Here is a 15,712-nt window from a genome sequence, read left to right on the forward strand (position 1 = left end):
TTAAACCGTTATTTGGGAAAGGTGCAAAATAGTCCGTTATCTACTCCCTAGATAAATACAGAACCTGGCCACTTTTTTAGTTACCAAAACAAGGTTCATTATATGTTTGTGTGGATGTACATGTGGGTATGAATGAATTGTCACTAACACTGTGGAAAGGAAGGAAGATTAGGAACATGTTTATTTAATTCTACAATCTCAGAACATCACCTCAAAGTAGCCTAAATCAACACTTTGTAATTTAGGGAAGAAGTTTTATACATCTACTCAGTAGATATTTATTAACTGCTTATAATATGTTCCAGACCTGTGTGCTAGAGATGATGTAATGAGCAGTTCAGCTGGAGACCTGGCCCTATACTAATAGATTCTGTTGGAGAGTCTGTATCTTTTTATTGTCTTATGCCAGTCTTTTCACATTAAGTTTTCTTCCTTTTAAATTCCTAAATCTATTTTTTAAATTTCCTTAGTATATCATGATGTATAACAATTTATTAACAATACTAGTACCACTAATAATAGCAATGTCAATAAAGACATTGAGTAATCTATTCTGTAGAGAAGCCTGTAAGTATTATGCTTGTTATCTCATTTAATCTTTAGATGAGGAAATTAAACAATTAGGATCCACTGTTATATTTTCATAAGAAATAAAAATTAAAAACCTGTAATCAAGTTATATGTTTTAGAAATTTTTGTGTCATATATTCTATTTAATAATTCTGTACTCAATGAAAATATGTCTCACTGATAAAATTTTATACATTTAGCTATAAAAACAATTAGTTCAATGTATCTTTTGTATCAATATCAACATCGATAATATATTGTGAAAAAATTAATAACTTATAGTCAATGGTTTTAAAATATGTATTATATAGTCAATGGTAAATTGCCAACAAATTTTGTTTATTTTTCTGCAAATAAATGAGTGGCTTAGGTATTTCATAGCACTCTTCATTTTGATTCAATTATATTTTCCCAGTGGTAAGATATAATTTTGTGTTAAGTTGATTTATTAACTTACTGCAATCCTCGCAACTTTATACAACAATGTGCTTTCAAAGACATTTCTGAGATGTGAAAGGCTGTTGCTACCTCAGGCTTGAGTACTACAAGAGAAAGTTATATGAAGACCAAATCTATAAAAGAGCTATATACTTTTAATGCAAATTAATCTTCCTATCCTTGTAGCACATCTTAATGTGCTAAGTTCAATGAAGATGTACCCTATGGGCATATACACCCCTCTGCTCCACTCTACCACCCACCCCACCTCATTTTCACTGTAGGAACACAAAACAACATAGAAAGATTTTTACTCTGAGAACAATTGAATTTCACTCTAAGAACAGGTGTGTATTTTTCAATCTAATAACGTTACAATATTTTCCATGTTATATTTAATATCTCACTAGTAATTCTGCAGACTAAAGCATTTTAAAGAAAATTTTCTCTCAGTATTAATGAAAATCACAGGCCAAAAAAGTTGATAACTAAGACTCAACTTTTACATGAGCAAACTTTCTATAAAATGTCTATACATGAATATATACAAATTTCTATTTATAAGAAATTATTTAAAATATAAATTTATTTAGAAAGCCTTTTATTTCTCTTCTTATTTTTTATTGTATACCAATTTTTAAATTCATATTAATTCCATTAGTTGTAATAAATGGTCAAGCAGTGTTGCTGTTCATTGGTTTATATTGGATTATCTTAGAAGCTGAGAAAAGTGAATATTATTCAGAGAATGATTAAAAACCAAAATCCACCTTCTGATCTATAGAGGATACGTCAAAAAACTTAAATTCCAAATTTATGAATTTATCATCAAATTTTTCTTATCATAAATTTCCTTTGCCTTATATTTGTATCTTGAGTTTGAATATTGGCTCTGCCACCTACTAGCTGCTTGATCTTTCCTTACTTGCAAACCACAGATAATAAAAGAACTTAGAACTAGAATGCAGGTCTCCTGATTCATAGTCCTATTTGAGTTAATGTATTTTTATGTCATTAGACATACATGGGCAACAAAAGAACTATCTGACTAATGATGCAGCATTTTAATGACAGCATTAATCTAAATAGAAAATATTACTGGGCCATCGATCTAATGTTTTAAAAACATAAAGGCAACCATAAAAATTGTAATGGAACTTGTATATTCTACGAATAATATGCAAATAATGACTTAATAAGAGATTTTTGGGTTTTGCTGCTAACTCCGGCTGGTCAGTGGTGAGTATCTGCGGCATTATCAATGGCGATCAGTGGTATGGCCTGACTGATATTGGAGTCAGAATCTCATTGCTACCTGTGCGGGCCCCTGGCCAGGTTCTTTAACCTCGCTAAGCCCAGTCCGCCATGTCTACATCAGGAGTATTGATGCCACCCTACCATCGGGTTGGGAGGATCAAATGGCACAGAATAGACACTCAATCCACATGAGCTCCCCTCCACTTCCTTCCCCTAATGCCAGCTGGCTGGCAGACCACATTGAACACAAAAAGGAAGCTATGTTCTCCTTTTTTCCAGACAGATGGTAACCCAGACATCACAGGCATTCTGCAAACAATGGTGACTAATTTTTGCCACAGCTGACGTGTCTATAACGTGCCCTGCCAGTTCTCCCAATGGGCTGAATTCATGACCATGGGATAATTGTTTTCTTTATTGCTGCACATTTTATGAGACCAGATTGAGGTAAAGTGGCAGTTCTGTAATGTTTTGCACATTTCATGGACCTGGAGGACTTCATTTATTGTCTCGTAATAACAACAATAAAAATGTTTTACGTTGCTCGGTCCTCATCACAGTCCTGTGATATTTATGCATTATACTCCCTCCGATCTGTAGATGAGGCCACTAAGGAAGATTAAGTGCTTTGGCTGCCACACCTGGGCAGAAAGCAGCAGAGTCAGGATTTGAATCCAGACATTCTGATTCCAGAGCCTGCACTCTAAACTCATAGAAAAGAAAGGAGAGTTAAACCCACGCATAAAGTAAACACAGGTCTTAACCCTTTGCACTTGCTTGCTTGCTTTTTTCTCGATTCCTTTATTCTACTCGGGATTTAATGTTTTAAAAACCCCAGATTTTACAAAGCGTGGCAGTAGAATAAAAATCTGGAGTTTCTTTTCATACAAACTTATTTATTTGTATTTTTTAATATTTCAAATTATTGATACATTCAAAGAGTAATTTTAATCTCTATAATTTTTGCTAACCATGTCGAGTCACACTCGACATCCGAGTGCAAAGGGTTAAACACCCACCTAGGCTCCACTGCACTCATACGAGGGGTCAGGGTGGTGGCATGGGACACATCACTGAGCACTAGATTATGAGTTATGCATTTATTTCAAAAGAGAAACCCTGAAACTTTCTCTCAAGGAGTAAATGTATTAATGCATCCCCTTTCATATCCCTCAAGTACAGCACATATAAAATACAAGTTCAACAGGCAACATCTTTTTTATTATATCTAAAATACTCGACAGTTTGAGAGGTATATTCCTTCTCTTTTTGATCTCTTTTACCTAAGGGAAATGTGCCCAGTAAGCACACTTATATGTGAATATGGATGTTTAGAACAGCGCCTGGTAGGGACAGAGAGCTGTATTGTTTATTTTTGTTGTTATTACTTTAATTTTCAAAACTTCTTGCTTCATTGACACTTCTCAGATCAACTGTGTAGACTGCTAATGCCTACGCCTGCTGAATAAACTTTGTTCCCCGAATGTGTTTTGAATACAGGTGCACTTGGGTGAGGCGAGAAGAACAAATTCTCACCACCATTCCAACGAGACAGAATTGGATTTCACCTGCTTTATGTATAGTGGACCTCTTTGTCCAATTTCACTTGAAGAAAAGATTCTACTAAAAACAAACAAAAATAAATAAACAGGCAAAACTACTGCTATAGTAAAAGGCAATGATAATGCTAATAATACCTAATACATACATGGGCTTACACAAGCCAGGAACTAGTCTAAGTAATTTCTCAGTATTACCCTATGAGGTAAGTTCTATTATTCCCATTTCACAGATGAGAAAGCCGAAGAGGTTAAATGACTTTTCCAAGGGCTCAGTATAGAGTCGAGCTGGAACTTGAACTAAGACAATCTAGCTCCTAAATCTGGGCTCTTAAACACTATGCTCTGCAGCTTTTGAATAGTAAAGTTCCTCTTAACACATTTCATATAATTTTCAGTCACTATCCTTGAGATCTAAACTTGAATCGGAATTACCTATTTAAGCTTTCTTGCCTAACAATATGACCTAAAAGCCATACGCCCAATAAATAAAAAAATATATAACTATAAAAAGAGATTCTGAAAAAGTATAAATGCAGATGAATAGAAGTAGTTATTCCATATCCCATTCACAAATTAGTAATACAGTAATAGCTAAGTCTAAAATTAACTGAGGTAAGTAAAAGAAAATAGCGTTCCTTGTGGTTTCTCTACTAGGTATTATGGTAGCTAATTTAATGCCTACATTTATATGGTCTTTGTATCACTTTAGTGGCCAAATCCAAACAGAAGAGACTAAAATCAAATAAGACATCTAAAATGACCAGCAGTTTCATGTTTTCTAAATTGATAAATGCTGTCTGATTGCATAATTGATATATCTCTTCATCTGCTTGGGCCCTTCATCCGCGGGATTTTGTCATGCAGACGAGCTCATGTTGATCAGGTGACAACTTCAAGACAACTGAAGGGTCATTACCAACAAGCTATGTCACAATACTAAGTAAAATTAATTTCATTTTGATTTATGAAAGTTCTAGTTCAACAAGGTCGATTCATCACAGGTAGGGGCTTTATCTCTAAAAGTGTTCACACTTCATGGGCTTCCTTTTAATACGCAGAGCCAAAGCTATCTGGGCCAATCCTGCTAAAGGTCCAAAACCTTGGATCTACAGCAGTTATGAGTGAGAAACAAATCGTATGGAACAAACGATATGGAAGGAGACATGGCACCTGTGGGGTGGGACTGAGTGGGCCTCCGCACACAGGGACACGTGGTTCATCAGACTCCGAGTGGGGGCCACGTGTTTATTTGAAAACGTATCTTGTTTTCATTGCTCTTATTTATACAAGCTCAGTGCTGAAGGGCAGGATTTGAAATGCGGTTAAAAAAAAAATGATTCCTTATATCCCTTGGGTAATTGTGAACTTGGCATTCTTAATTAATTTTTTTTTAAATCAAAGTTTACTTAAGTTTATTCTATCATTTTTTTTTTGCTTCTTTGTTTTGCTCTGTCCTCTCCAACCAAATTCAGACCACTGAGTTTGTTAAGAGAGGCACTGTGTAGGTTCTAAGTTAACTCCAGTTAAAAGCATATGTGTTGCATCTGCTAGATGAAAAGAGTGAAATCATTTTATTCTTAAAAATGTTAGAATTATGAGGAGACATATGCAGGTGTAAGGCTTTGCCTCCTCTTTAGTGATAAGTTCTACGTGAACACAAACACTGCTGTCAGGGATTCAAGTTTGGATAAACAGTGTTGATAAAAGGTAAGAATATGGAGCATTGAAAAGTCTCCATCCTCTGATATCCAAATTTTAATCAATATACACTTGCCTCTTTGAGAAAGATACTTTGAAGCAAGGACTATGTTAAGCAATGCATATTTATAAATTGTTACTTTTATTGTTTAATAATTTGTGTGATTATTATTATTGGGTCTTTTCTATTTTATTATGACTCCTAAAAGCAATGGGAGCAGCTACCATTTGTAGTTCATGGCAATTGTTGTGTTTCTCCTTCCCTCACTGGAATTAAGCAAGTGTCAAACATGTTAGACATCATCTAAGGTAGATAGTTACTCATGGAAATGTCTCCAACAATGCTCAGGTTGTGGCGACTGACTTATGATTTTTATTAGAACCCAGTATAGGCCAGAATAATGACAACTAATAAAGGTGAGGAGCTCCGTGTAGTGGAGGCAGAAGCAAGGAGAGGAAGAGCAGAAGACATCCAAGGTGGGTTCTCCATGTGACTAAGGAAGAGAGCATGTGTTTGGCAGGACTAGGTGAGGGGGAGGAAGGGAGTTATTGGGGAGAGAGGGAGGAAATCACTTTATGTGGTTTCTATCCGAAAGGAAATGCACCTCCAATGTGTCACTTAAGGAAGGACACAGTTTCAGAATCAAGGGGAGGTGGAGTGGCACATCTGCAGTAATAATTGTCTGTGCAATAAGAGATTTTAAAAACACATTTTTAAAGTAGTTATTTTGGTCTTTTAAAGATATATTTGGCATGATTACATGTCTCTCTCGAGAGGCAGCATCCACAGTGGTCATGCATACAGGCTCTGGAAGCAGATTTGAAATCTGAATCTGATGTTGCAATTCATTTCATCTCTCTCTCTTTTAACTTCCTCATCTGTGCAGTCTCCTCATGTCATTTAGAGTGTCGTTGTGAGGATTAAAAGTGGTTAAGTCTGTGAAGCACTTAGGAGAGTGGCTGGCACATAGTACCAAGTACAAGTTCATTATTCTTTCTAGACAATATATGAACTGATAAAGAATGTGGACAAAAAGGAGGATGAAGACAGTTCAATGATGCTGCTGGTGTTAGAGTAGGGGACTAAGAGACAGGGCTGAGGCTGGATGCAGGGCTTGAAGATCAGGTGCAGGTGTTAAAATAACTCTTAAGCAGAAGAGTTATTAGTTAGGCTTAACTAGAAGGCCTTATAACCACAGGCAAGAACCAACTTCCACCAGCTTGGGAGCTATCTCTGCCACCTTACGTGAACTTTGCTAATTATAATATCATTTACATTGTGGTTGTAAAACTTCTCTGCCCTTGAAGTCACCATGACAGTTCAGAGACAACCATATAAAGTATCAAAATGGGAGGGAACCCAATTCTAGAAATTGCTATCCAAATTCCAAAAGCCAACTCATTGGCCTTGAATATTCCTCCCCTCAATTAGTAAAATTACAAAAGATCTAAAGCCACTTCCTCCCAGTATGGCAAATCTTTTTCAAGCCTGCTCTCTCTCTTTTCTGAGAGTGTAATTTTGCTCTCAATAAAAAGCTGTCACTTGCTTGGCTTAGGTGGTGCATCCTGAAATTCTTTTCTCACTGGTCACCACAAACCTGGGAAAATCCTCCACTCAAAGACCAGGAACACTAGGACATTTTGAAAGCATGTTGTTACTGCTTAATACATAGATAAAGCCAGCAGATCAGAAATACAATGCTTATCTAGGATCCTAAACCAAGTATAGATCTTGAGATAAAATGGTACAACCATTATCAAGAGTTCACTAATTTTCAGTTACAAAGGTTCATTCTCATGTAGGGAAATTCACCTGCAAAGTTATCCACAACATGGCAGTTTTTATGGAATCGGAATACGTCCCATGTTGTATATTTGTTGATGCTCTGGATTTTAAGGAAGCAGACTCCTCTGGAGCAGATTTTACTTCTGTGAATAATCATGTGTTACTCCAAGTCCCTACCCCCATGAGAACGGTGACCTCAGAGTTCTCTTGGGAAGCTGCATTTGTTCCCCTGCTATTATAAGCATTTGCCCAAGATGACATTAGGACAAAGTTTAATTCTTCCTCTTTTACTTTAAAGTTTTCTCTTCCGGTTTGCCTTCATGCAACATAGACACTACAACCACAACTTCTGTATCAATTACGTTTTTAGGGAAGCACAAAGACAGGAAAGGCAGAAGTTAGTGAAGCATGAGTTCACCACATGTTTTCAATCACTTAAAAACGATGTTATACACTCAAATGCCTTTTCCCCATTTCTGGGTGAATGTTTCTTCCTTGACGAGCCTTACTTTACAATTAACTTGTATGCTTCTGTTAGCTAGGTTGACTCAAATTGTAGACCAGCTTGGGAGAAAAGAAACAACTTACACAACCAAAGCCAAGTGTAGGAAAAAAGAATGTGGGCTGCTATCTCTTGCCACCTATGATGATCTCCTGAGTTCACTCCTGAGCGATAATCTACAGAAAGAGGAAAAAATGGTCCTTGAACCTTAATTCCTAAAACTACCTCCTGAGATCAGTATTACCTCTATGAATAAATGTGTCATAGCTGTGCCAGAATAATGGCCAATACTTGCTGTGTACACATATTTATGGGGTCCCTGCACACAATTCTTTTTTATTCTGTATCTTGGCATTTGAGAATGGGGCTTCCCCTCTAAGAGTCAGAACAACTCTTCTCAGATTTTAATGTACAAAACCCCTGAAGTTTTAGGTAAAAATACAGATTTGACTCAGCAGGTCTGGGATGAGATCCTGCATTCCTGACCAGCTCTGACGCCATACTGCTGCTGCTGATTCATTGACCACACTGTGTGTGACTAGCATGGTGGTCATAAACCAGGCCTGTTCCTGAATTTCCCTTGGTTCTCTCATGACTACCATTTCTCCTGAGTCGATGTTATGCACTGAATTGTGCCCACCAAGAAAGATATGCTGAAGTCCTAAATCCAGTACCTTGGAATGTGGCCTTATTCGGAAATAGGGTCTTAATAGAGATAATTAAGTTAAATGAGGTCAATAAGGTAGACTCTAATCCAATATGACTGGTGTCTTTATAAAAGAGGAAATTTAGACACAGACACAGATATGCACGGAGGGAAGATGATAGAGACATGTGAAGACGGCCAGCCACCTACAAGATAAGGAACTTCTGAGTTTCTCCGAAGCCAGGAGAGAGACCTGGCACAGATCCTTCCCTAACACCTTGAGAGGCAGCGTCAACCCACCAATATCTTAATTTTAAAATTCTGGCTTTTGAAAATGTGAGACAGTAAATTTCTGTTGTTTAAACCACACAGTATGTGGAACTTACTTACAACAGCCTTAGGAAAGTAACACAGATACTATATTAAGGATCTTTCCCTTTTCATTCTCCTACTCTCTGGCACATACTGAAATTTTTGGTCCATCATTAAACTTAGTACAAGGTGAGGAATACAAAGACAACATCCCATATACAGTTAAAGTGACCACACAAAGGTGTAGGTCATGTTTTCCAGATTTTCCTAAGACTAAAATCTTGGGTTGATCCTACTGTCATTGCAGATGTCAATAATGACATTGTCAATGCTGCCAAATTTGAATTCCATAATTTATTCAAAACTGCTCGTCTAGAAATCCTCATTTAATTCTGTCTCTTCACACTCTTTGAAATTCCTTAGCAGCCCCACCAATTGCTTTTCTTTTTAGAAACATTTCCTACAATGAATGAAAACCTTTTTTTAAAAAAAACAATCACATGATAAGAATTATTAAGTTTACAATGAATACAACTAGAGAAAAACTCACGTAGATTTACATGTTAGAGTGTAGGCAAGAACGAGGTATGCTAATTTCACTCACTAGCTAAGTGATGGGTTCCTATAAATCAGAATCCCAGCAAATATGATTCAAATACACTCCTCAGAAAAATAACAGATTACTTATAGGTGTTTGATTTCACTTTAAAAGAGTAAAATACATGCTTAAGAGGTCCATGAAAGTCAAGGTGTGAAGTTTTTGATTTTGATACTTGGACATTACACTCCATCTGAATAGGGCTTATCCCATTTTTTGTACTCTAAGCTTTATTAGCTGGAGAAGTACTTTCTTAGGAGTGTTTAGAAAGTGCAAATGTGTTTGGGTTTTGAAATAAATGGAGGAGTTATTGGCATTTTATGGCAAGGTTTGGGGAAACAAATTATCTTGCAAAACAAAGGACTATAAATATTTTTCGCTTACTAAATATCAAAAGCTACTCTATGTTGAGGGCCTCATTTCATCTTGACATTTCTTTAAGATGAATGGTCATTCCAGTTTGGACTCTCTGTTCACCTTTGAACTTCTTTGACATGGAAACCAAGCTGACTTTACAGAGCTCCTTCTCTCTGATTTGACAGGTGTGTCATTGCCTTTGCTTGTACAATGAACACTGGTTTCTCACTTGCTTTTGTTTACAGACAGTGATAAAGAGTACATGGTATAATCAACACAGCTGCTCTTCTTCGTTCATTGTCTCATTTGAGGGTGGGGAAGAGAGTTGAGTATTACAGGTAAATCTAACCATACAATATACTTCATATAGGAAATCTTGGAAGTGTTTTAAATATTCTTTAAATATTCTTCTATGCAATCTTCCATTTTCTTTCACTGTTACTGTTACCATCTCATTCTTTCCCTCCTACATTCATTTATCAAACATAAATAAACACCTGCTATGAGTAAGATATTGTTTTAGGACCCATGGGAAGGGCCTCCCATTTTGTGTATCACACATAATGACAATGCGATCTCCATTCCGTGAAACTCAAATTTACCCTATTTTATCTCCTGTTTGTTTTTTCTCATTCTCTCTAACAATTTTCCCCCAACTTTTCCTCTTGAACTAGAACTCACTACTGGTTGGGCCAGTGGCTCACATCTGTAATCCTAGCACTCTGGGAGTCCAAGGTGGGAGGATTGTTTGAGCTCAGGAGTTCAAGATTAGCCAGAGCAAGAGAGAGACCCTGTCTCCACTAAAAATAGAAAAAATTAGCTGGGACTGGTGGTGCACACCTGCAGTCTCAGCTACTCGGGAGGCTGAGGCAGGAGGATCACTTGAGCCCAGGAGTTTGAGGTTGCAGTGAGCTATGATAATGCCACTGCCCTCTAGCCATAGTGACAAAGCGAGACTCCTTCTCAACATAAATACATAAATAAAAATTACAAAAAAACTCACTCCACAAAACTATTGTAATCCTATTTGCTAAAATATCTCATTCACATTCACAATTAGAGTTTTATTCCTTCTCCTATAGACAAATCCATATGCACATATTTTATCACTTCAACTTCTCGATATTATGCTAATTTACAGAAGTGAAAACTGAGGCTTAAAAAGGTTAAATAACTTTCTCATAGTCAAACAACTTGTCACAGATTTTAAAACAGATCTAGCTGATCTGGTATCTTATGTTCTTAAAAAATATAAAACATTTCTTAAATAATATAAAACATTTCTGACAGTTAAAATCACTTTTGTGTGACTTCTAGTGAACTTTAAATACTCTACTTAAAAAGCTAGCCTAGACACATTTGGCCTTCATTCTCAACACCTTGACTAAATTAGTCATGACTATTTTAGAAAACTGATTGTAGTTTCCAAGTTTCCATTAATAATAAATTTCAAAAGTTTAAAAACTTTCTGGGTTTCTTGGCTAACACAGAGCCACAAAGCAGAAATTCCAAATATAACTGGGTAGTCCTCTGTGATTTTTCAATGCCTGCAGGCTTTTGAAGTTCTGCGGATTTGCCTTAATCTGTTGCTAGGAACACTGCACATTGCTCTAAACAGCCTGCCAGTCTGAGAAACTTAGCGTGAATGACATAAGTGTTTCTTTTATCTAGGTCAGAAGATGGTGTGAAAAGGTAAGGGAGGTCATGGGAGGAGAGGAATTCCAGGATAACGAAATTAACTGGAGGAACAGGAAGTGAAAAATAAAAAGGAATCTACAGACCCTAAAGACAACCTTTCCAAATGAAGCCCTCTTGCTCTCCACCGAGCACACACCCCTGGACAGCTTCCAGAATCAGTTCAGGCTAGTCTGCTAGCAGCTCTGAAGGGCAAGCACACAGCTGATGGTGGGGTCATTCCATTGTTTCACCAGTGGAAATCGCATATCAGAAACCTACAGATACCACAGAGTGATGCCACCTCGAGGCCTCAATCAAATGTCAGATTTTGGAATTAGGAAAGTTAAGAGCAAGATACATTTTTTTCTTAATGCTTGTCTGGCTCCAGCATAAAACACAGGCATCAGCTTTGCAATTAAAAAAGTAATTAGTGATTTGCATTTATACCTTCTTTGTTTTCCTTCCTCCCGGAAGTATGGAAGCCTGAAAGATGTAGAGAACACTGGGGTAGATGGTACAGAGAAAGGCTCACTTTGACACCTTTCTTCTGCTGTGGTAACTGCCATGACAGCCACCACACCAGGTACCCCCCAAGTGGCAGGATGCCATTTCCACCCTTGCTCATGGATGCATGGTGACATAGCATCTACCCTGCGCAAGGGAGCACAGCAAAGCCTTCAAGGTTTATGCTGATAATATCATATTTTACATCTAAAGCTTCACCTCTTTTACAATCTATTTTGGTATAAGACATAAACTTTTTTTTATAAATGGCTATCTTGTTGTACTAATACCCAACACCTCGTATTGAGTCATTTGTTCTTCCCCCACTGTTTTGAAGTTCCACATTTGATTACACATGAAATTCCAGTGGGGAATTTTAATAACTACAATGGAGAAAATAAATAAGGAGATTTAAAAATATCCAGTTCCTTTGAAACACCATATATATTCTCTCCTTTCTTAAATGTTTAAAAAGTGGAAAGGGGAAATATTAATACAAGGGGAAAAGCCATGTTTTAAGGTCTCTCCTTTAATAACAGGCTGTTTTCAACAGATGTTATTCTATTCTCATTTTTAATTTAATTATCCTAGTCAACTGTTTAAAAGTTCTTTGATACCTGTGTACATTGTTGCTTATTGGAGAAGTAGGGACATTATGAATGACAATTTTGCCAGTTCAGCTGAAAACTGAATTGCTACTCAGTTTGTATATGTCTTTTGACATATTTTATGTTTGCCTTTAAAGGCATGGCTGGTAATGAATGCATTTAAGTGATAGGAGAATCAGCTTTTGTTTAAGCAAACTAATCAACATATCTTATTAGCTACAAAATTATCCCTCTGAACACATTGGAGTGTTCTGATAAGACTTATCAGTCAAGTAAAATCCCATTCTATAAAAGAATAAGAGTTGAAGAACGGACAGCCTACAATTTGTTTTATACCATATAATCGAAATATTCAAAGCATGCTAATCTTTAAAATATTCCATTATAAGAGAGTATATAAAAGTATTGTTGTATTGGTTTTAATATATTGGAGTAGAATTCCTGGAAATTCCCTTAAGGTCCAATATGCCTATCACAGGAAAGTTTGTGATCATTTCCTTTGATGGTTTCTTGCCCATTAGAAATATTTGGAAGTTGTAAAAACATTGTCTTAAAGATTATTTGAAATACATATTGATCACAATTTGGGGGCTAGAAAAATGTAAAGAGTTTATATTTAATTGGTTATTAGTATTTTTTAAAAGTTATTTGTTATGTATGGTGACGGGTAGCTATTAAGGGGAACCTGGTGAGGTTTGAAGCCCGCCCTAGTAGAAATAAATGTTTAAGAAACAGGAATCGTATTGATTGCAATAATACATATTTGAGATAAAAGCTTTGGTCCGTACCTCCTGTGGTAGCCAAGGGTGATAGCAGCCATGATCTAGGGCAATCTTTTAGCAACCAGTCTCTATGCATTCTATTTCCTTAGAAGACACACTGGATTCGAGATAACTTGAGCAGACTTGCAGGAAATGGTTATAGTCCCTGTCTCCAGTGGAGAATCACCTGTAGCCATCTGCTCCATTCCAGTGGCCAAGTCTCTGCAGTCCAGGGGTCCACTAAGGACCCAGTATCTGTCAGAACACTGTATGGCCTCAGGGGGGACATCTACCAGAGAACAATCCTGTCACACACCCTGCCTTCCACTTTCCTTCTCTCCAAACAACCTAGGCCTAGTTTAAGGAATCTTAGAAGTGATAGCTAAAAGTTGTGTGAATGCCCCTTACTTTATCTGAATCTATACTACTTTAGGAAGAGTTAGTAGGCAAAATAGAATTTAGTGGCTAAGGGAAAGAGACACAAAAACTACTTGCTTTAAGCCACCCTCATAGACTACAAATCATGTTTAATCTCAGTTTACCAAAACTCTTTGTAAAAGTGTAGCTATGTCAGTATGTGTAAACAGTTGTTGATGTAGGTTTCCAAGCCTAGCTACAGAGTACATGGGTAAAAAGACGTGAACAGCAGAGATTCTAGGCACAGTAGACAGCCATTGCATGCCTGGTAAACATTTATCCCATTCTTTCCCTCTAAATACCCCATTTTTCTGCTCAGACAGTGGACAGTAATCTCTTGACCTCAGAGGAGGTAGGTCTTTCCCCAGTCCCAAAAGATAAATCCTAACTGCTTTCTTGACCAAGCTTTAAAGGTTGAGCGTAGGTCAAAAGAAAGAAGGTTTAGTAAATTAAGAAATTAGTAAATCTAAAGCATAGAATAAAAGTCTAAGGCTGAAAGAAGGAAGAGAGGCAGGCAGCAAGGATACAAAGTGTTAAAAAGCTTAAGCATTTCAGAAAATTAGAGATACTTATCAAATATATAAGTCAAGGCTAATCTTTTTCCCTTAACTAGGAGCACTTAATTGCACAGAAGTTAATGTGTTTGAACAGACTGGCATGTGCTTAGAGGTCAGTCTCTATAATCTCTAAACCTTTTTAAACCTCTTTGCATGTTGCAGTAAGCTAGTTATCTAAAGAATAAACACAGACACTATTCAAGGCTTTTCCTCACTGTTTACATTGTTTATGGTTCATCAAACAGGTGACTAACTTTCTAGTCTTTTTGCATGCAAGATGACCATGGATACATATGGACACTCCATTTGAACATACTGGACTATAATCATCATAGAGATACGAATATTCTCGTATTTGTAAAACAGTGATAGGAGACTCCTGCATATCTTTTCAGTCATGGTGATAAAGTCACGTTAAACACTTTTAAAGAAGTAGTCAAATTTTAGATCATGGCAGAATGGACAATTCAGTACATTTCCCATATGGAAGTGCCAATCATCAATCCCATGTATACGTCAAGTTCCACATCTTTGAAATGGAACTATTGTTCTTAACTTACAAAGAAAGCATGACAATGTTAGTCTCAGGTGTTTTCTGCTCCCTATTCCACAGTTTTCTCAGAGTCTGAAAGCAAGAAACCATGAAGAGAGTGTACAAGGAACTGAGTAGTTAATATGTATGTAGAAAGAGGTGACATTCTAGAGTATTAGAATCTCCTTTCTACACTGACATAATTCAAGAGGGGACAGATAATTTTGATATGGTATATTACTTGTTAATTGTTCTGAATAATTTTAATGTTCACTAAGTTTTAATAAAACTTATTCTACTTTATTAGTTTTCATAGTCTACTGAAATGGAGAATAATTTTAAATAAAATTTTAAAATTTACTTTTTTCTTCTAATTTTATAAATCTCAGCAACAAAATTGAACTTAAGACAGACAAGTACATTCCACAGGTTGACAACCTATTTTATAAAGAACCTTCCTTCCTGACTTCATTTCTGCTGACTCTGAATTTCCTTAAGCATGCTATTATTCTTTCATTAGGCAAAAATGTGAGCAGTTGGAGTACTGTTTGGTATTCCTTCATAATTATTCCTCATTTTAATGCATTATCTTTTTCTTCATTTTTACATTTGATAGATACTCTAACTTTTCCTTACCCTACTTATACAATACCAAGTTCCCATACTTTCCCCCTCTTTAGAATGTGTGTTTCATGAATTCAAACCTCCTATGTATCTATTTAGATACAACAAAACAATGTAAATATTATTTATATCTTTATATATTTAATGAGTCCACTTAAGGAGCTTACATACAAGATTGGTTCATGATTGAGGCCTGTCTGTTTACCCAGGAGCATGGTTTTGATTCCAGCTGTACATACTCACAGGGAGTAAGGCTTGGGGTTCCCACACACTTTCACAAGCCTACCCAGTAGTTGTATTGTCTTT

At 36.5% G+C, this 15,712-nt stretch overlaps 1 protein-coding gene across 3 annotated transcripts in view; it reads right to left on the bottom strand.

The window, feature by feature from the left end:
* Window positions 1–15,712, bottom strand: part of ARHGAP24 (Rho GTPase activating protein 24) — a 342,652-nt gene that overhangs the window by 102,291 nt on the left and 224,649 nt on the right. The gene's annotated exons all lie outside the window — the stretch shown is intronic.

Source organism: Microcebus murinus, chromosome 29 (assembly GCF_040939455.1).
Source record: "Microcebus murinus isolate Inina chromosome 29, M.murinus_Inina_mat1.0, whole genome shotgun sequence".
Classification (NCBI taxonomy): Eukaryota; Metazoa; Chordata; class Mammalia; order Primates; family Cheirogaleidae; genus Microcebus; species Microcebus murinus.